Here is a 6,067-nt window from a genome sequence, read left to right as displayed (position 1 = left end):
GATTATCAGAGGAAGAGGCCACTTTTTCTGAATAATCATAACAAACATGGAAAACATTACTAAACCGTCTTATCATATAAAATTTTGAACACATACACAGACTCCAATGACGAATTAAAATTGGTTTATTGCAATATTTATCGTATACTTGAATATTAGTTTCTCCAGAAAATATTAAGAACCCTCTCATTTTTACTAATATTTTGATTTTACAGATTGCTTGATGGATTTCCATTACACTTATGTTATTTTTTGTCTGAACTTATTTTTCAAATAATGATTTTATAGTATCTAAACTTTGAATTTCCTCATAGCCATAAGGAAAGGAAATGTTGTCAGGCAAACTCTATGTCTACTTATAAGATGATAGATTTTCACGAAAAAAAGGATTTGACTAGAATTTGGTAGGTGGTTTTTTTGGTTAGAAGAGCATATAAATGAAAATTTGGATCTGTTACTCTCTATGTCTGAGTTCTGAGGATTAAAGATGAATAAATTAGCGTTATGATGAATATTTGATCGGCAATACATCATGAGCCAAAGCAATAAGAGGTAAATATAACCATTTAAAAGCTATTAGTTAGTTTAACGAAACTTATGGAATAATTATTTTTTATTTATATTATGAAAATGAAACCATGAACTTAGTTTTTGACATTAAATTTTTCAAAGAATATAGTCTCTGATTTAAAAAAAAAATATATAAACTATATGTACGTAAAAACCCTTTAAATACAAAAAAAAACAAAAAAAAAACACACCAGTAAAGTGGAAAATTCATGGACTTAGGAGTAATATGGGATTTGTAAATATCATTACTTCATTTATATGGGTAAAAAAATAGTAAATTCAATAGAAAAGATCACCTCAGACATCATGAAGGCCTCAAAATGTCAGCAAGGCCACAATCTGTCGGTTCAAAAATCGTTTGGCTGATGGAAACAACCTTAAGGACAAACCTAAGAGTTGATGACCTAGTAAAGTGAAGCATGAAAACATCATGGAGGTCTTTAAGGTCAACCCAACGATGAAGATGTCAGAGTACGGCCTCTTTGATGATTGTGGCATTAACTGTAGACAAAATACCTCCAATCTGTTTTCCTGTTCAATACCGGTTAACTGCAGCCGATCACTTGATGGTATTGGAAAAAAAATGTGGTCCCATATATCACCAAGACCATGAAGTAGTCCAACAAGGCCACTTACGTATTTCAGCAGGGCGAGGCTCCGCCCATACTTCTAATATTGTACAAGAATGAATGGGTAACGACATTAACTTCTGGTTCAAGAACCTTTTTCTCCCTCAGAGCCAAGATCTGAATCGACTAGATTACTCAAATTGGTGGTAAATTGAGAAGAAGGCAATATCCACCACCCGAATATTGATTCCCTGAAGTCTTCTGTTACTAGCAGGGGATGATCATGAAAAAGGATTACGTTCCTGATGTGTGCAATAGGTTACTCAGGCGGGTAAAGGCTGTCATTGAGACTGATGGTGGCCAGATTCATAATTAATGTATATTGTTATAATAAAAAATATTATAAAAATAAAATTTTCTACTTACAACATCATCTTGATCAATTAGGAGTATTTTAATGACTACTTAAAGGCAGGTCTCAGTATTTTATCTACAGCTGGTATGCCAAAAAAGAAAACCGAAAAGTAACGGAATCAACTTGACAATTTGGAAAATGTTTGGGAGAAGAGCAGCTTAACTGTCATTATGTTTCATTAAAATAGCTGCAGTCAGTTACGTCATTAATCAAATAAACCAAAAACCCTACTTTGAATCTAGCAATAACATTGGTAGGAATGAGTAATTTGTAATAAAAAAGCTACTTTTAAAAATAGGAAAGGAAAAACAAGCGTGTGCTCTTTCTTCTTTTTTGTTCATTATTTAATCTGTCGTCGTCGTGTTAACTTCTCTATCTGAAATATAAATTATTACCTATCTTTAGTGTAAATTTTTTGAAAATGTTCAATAAAAAAAAAATATGAATTTTAATGTAATTAAAATATTTTTCCCGCACTAATTCTACTTTAAATTCTTACAGGCACTAGTAACTACGCCTGCACCATAGAGACCATGGCCTCCCACTTGTGAGTACTTTAGTAAAATGTACTTTATAGCAGTAATTCATTCATGTACAAATAATTTTCATTTTAAAATTTTCAAAAATTTATTCATTTTGTCTATAATTGTCGTTTATGAAAAAATTTATTTGTTCAAGTTAATTAAAAAAAAATTTCAAACAAGCGTTTAGTCTCAAATATATTGTTTATAATAGAAAAAGTGATTTGTCAAAATTTTAAGAAACCCAACATTATACTTCATAAAAAAACTCTCATTATAGGAAAACAAATCCGTGGACATTGACACACTTGACGAAGATATCCTTATACATATAATTTTTAGTTTTATGTATTTATTAAATGGCCCTTTTTTTGGGAATTTGTTATCTGAAGAATGAATTTTCAATACCTCGGCTCTTGTTGGCGATATTTAATGCCTGACCAGGAAAATTCATTTTTATTTATATTCATAACCTAATTGAACATAAATGCGGGATGACAAAGGACCGAGTATATGTTGTGGAGATATAATTGTAACTCCTTGTTGGACTCGGAGTAGATTTGGGATCGACATCGGAGTAATTCTTGTAAATGTTCCTGTTTATTTATTTCTCCTACTCAGTTGATTGCTGCTGATCTAATGCCACATTATGACAGGGTAAGCTACTCTCTTTCAAAACATTCTTCAAATTGTCAAGACAACAATGTTGATTTTTGATTTCTTATTATTGACTTGCCCAAAATACGCACGATTTTCATCATTAATAACTTGGGTTCCCAACTTGCAAATACTTTCCGCACTGGTGTGCACTAGTAATTAATTTATTTTGATACAGGTTCTTCAAAAGCTGTTATCATTATTTTTTTATACTCCAGGAGTGAAGAATAAGTATAAACTTGCTGGATTCGGATTAGAAATTGAGGATCAACATTTTTGTAATTCCCCCCCCCCTATATCATTGTTTAGAACTGAGTTAAGTTTGTATATATTTTCTTTCTCTTATAGATGCTTGCAGCTAATCTAATGAAACGTCATCAAAGCAAAGCTTCTTTCCTTCTAAAAATTCTGCAAGTTATTAATATGTGATTTTTCGTTATTTTTAACATATTTAATATTACAGAATTTCCAATTATTTGAATCTCTGTATATGTTGTATGCAAGTTCATGTGTAAATTCATGATTTGAATTTCCTACACAGTTTAAAAGACTTCCAGTATTTTTGATCTTTACCTTAAAAGGTTTCGTGATCACAACTAAAGAGGAAGTTACGACTTTATCACCAAGTCTAATAATATATAGAAATATTTTTATAATTATAGATATTCTCGGGCCCAAAAAACTTTGCTTTATAATAATAATCCCCCTGTTTTTATTAATTTTATTAAAATGATACCCACAAATAAAATGACTTAAACCTTACTGTCTATTTTAAATATATCCCTCTAATGCCTAGTTATATTATATCCTAATTTCAATTAAAAATATATTCATATATCGTTATATAATCTTATTTCCATGTTGTACACTATAAACTAGCTATTTTTTTTTATTAAATAAAATAAAAATATATTAAAATTTTATTTTCTATTTATTAATTATACAAATTTTCTCGTTTCTAATCTCTCCAAAAAAATTAATTATAACCTTCAACATACATAAGTTTTGCCCTTTAGAGCAAAAAATCAACAGTTGACAACATAATAGAGTATATATATTTGTGCTAATTAAAGGACTCTTGGCAAAGAATGTACACTCAAGACAAGAACAGTCGGATTTATTAGTTCCTAATTCTGAGTGGCTTGAAATTAGAGCTGATACATGTTGCTCCAGCTAGGCACGCAGCCAGTGGGGGGTGAAAGAGTGAGTCTCTCTCTAGTGAAAAGAGAAGAATAAGGGCGACTATGTTAAGAACATACTGTTCCATGTGTTTTGATTGAATTATTTATTTTTCCCTTCACCGCTCTTTACCTAGAGTTCATTAGTGCTAATGATGTATTTAAAAAAAAGTTAGTTATGTGAGGCGAGTGGAATTTTGCTGCATGAGTTTTTTCGAGCTTCTAAAAAAACACCAGAGTAATTACAAGCTATACTCTTTACTCGTTATAATACTAGTTACTCGCTTGAATACTAGTCATTTGCCTGAATACTTGTTACTTGCTGTAATACTTTTTGCCCACTGAAAAACTTGGTACTCATAAAAATTACATTTTTAAAGCATTAATGAAGCAATTGATAATTTTTTTAGATGTTTGATCGGAATCGTAGCTGCCTTTCCATCTAGAATTTTTTTTTCGAGATCCAGACTCCAGAAAATTCATAGACTGACAGTTGTAAATTATTATTATTGATCAAATAACTTAAAGCGACTTCATTGATGTTTTCCAAGTGGCGTCTGACACCAGAAACTGTTATAGATATATATATATATATATATATTTGCATAGAAATCCCAATTTTCTGGCTCAACTACAGATTTGAAAAGGACTGTTAGTATCACATATGTTAAAAAATTCACCTACTTTCCTCATCATGAAAATTCTTAATGACCAATTTATCATTATTATTTATCAAATACGATTATATATTAAAATTTTAACCAGCGAATTCATTTCAAGACGTAACTATTATTTAAATTACACTTACAAAGTCAATAACCTAATACTAAAATGCTGCAAGAGGAATGGGAATTATGTTAAACCTTAAATTTCAAGAGATTAAGGGGGGAGGGGGTAGCAAATGTGTAGCTACCAGAAAGAAAATCAGATTTGAACATTTGAATTGATGTTCAAAAATGTCCCTCCTTTATTCAATATCTATATTAATACAGACAAGTTTGTCGTATGTCTATTGGTCTGAGGAAGACTTTGTATTTGTGCTTAATAAATTCCGTAATTCCAAGCTTTGTTAAGTACTCCCACTAACATAGATAAATTTTAAAACGAACTGTGATAACGAGTACATATTTCACAAAATTCAACATAGTATTTCCTCCGAGAAAATACAAATTCTATTGGTAATTTTAAGAAAATTATTCTTAATGAACTACAAAGACTCTGTCGTCAAAAAAAGTAATCATAAAACTCTCCTTTTTCATTTTAATTATGCTAATATTAAACTTTAATTAGGCTTAAATTAAGAATAATGTGCAAAATATTCATGTATTTTAAAGATACTTTAAGTTTTACCAAACTAATTAAAATGGTAAGATGATATATTTTAATATAGTAGGTTAGTAAAAATTATGCCTTGTAGAAGGCACTATATAATTCCGAGGGGGAGAGGGCGTAAGAGCGAGATTTTCTGGAAAATCTGGGATAACAGCATGACAGTCTAGTTCTTCTAACTTTGAAGTGATATTAACATTGCTTTTGCATTTCTTTTGTTAGAATCCTGAAGAATCTCACCTTGTATTTAATTTTATTATTTTCCTCCGTAAATTGACAACTTTTTAAAGAACAAAGTTTAATCTTGTCTAAAATATGATCAAAATTTATTAGAAATTTATTGCAAATCTAAATTTTATGTTAAAAATAAGCTTGAAGACAGAACATAAATTAATCCCTCTTCCATGAAAGACAAATGGTAATACTGAGAATTTGTAATGAAGGTATAGGTGTAAGTCCTTGTTGGACTCAAAGTATAATTGAGAATCAACATCTAAGTATGTCTTGCAAATATCATTTCTATATACAGAGTTGTATTTCTATTTATTTCCTTCAACTCATAGCTGCTTGGAGTGAATTTAATGAAACGTCATGTTTCTCTCCTTCAAATCTTTTTAAATTGTCAGGGTGACCACGTGCGTTTTCGGTTTTTTTAAACATTCCAGCAGTTCAGTTATTATTTGTATGTTTGACCACTACTATGAGCCTGCTAGTTCCACGGATGCATGGGGGGATGATAATGAAAGTGTGATTTGATATGATGTTTGTTGCGAAATGTATCAATGGTTGTACCCCCATCCAATATAGAAAGATGATGTTATCATATTT

The 6,067-nt window shown here is 30.3% G+C and overlaps 1 long non-coding RNA gene across 1 annotated transcript; it reads left to right on the top strand.

Moving 5' to 3' along the window:
* The first annotated feature begins 414 nt into the window (after nt 1-414).
* LOC121129801 (uncharacterized) lies at nt 415-3,644 on the top strand. Its single transcript, XR_005868515.2, has 3 exons — nt 415-552; nt 2,056-2,101; nt 2,356-3,644. It is a non-coding gene; the product is annotated as an uncharacterized lncRNA (long non-coding RNA).
* The last annotated feature ends 2,423 nt before the right edge of the window (nt 3,645-6,067 follow it).

The sequence above is a fragment of the Lepeophtheirus salmonis genome, chromosome 14, assembly GCF_016086655.4.
Source record: "Lepeophtheirus salmonis chromosome 14, UVic_Lsal_1.4, whole genome shotgun sequence".
NCBI lineage: Eukaryota > Metazoa > Arthropoda > Copepoda > Siphonostomatoida > Caligidae > Lepeophtheirus > Lepeophtheirus salmonis.
Note: the sequence above shows the minus strand (reverse complement) of the source record. Positions and strands in the feature narration are given on the sequence as shown.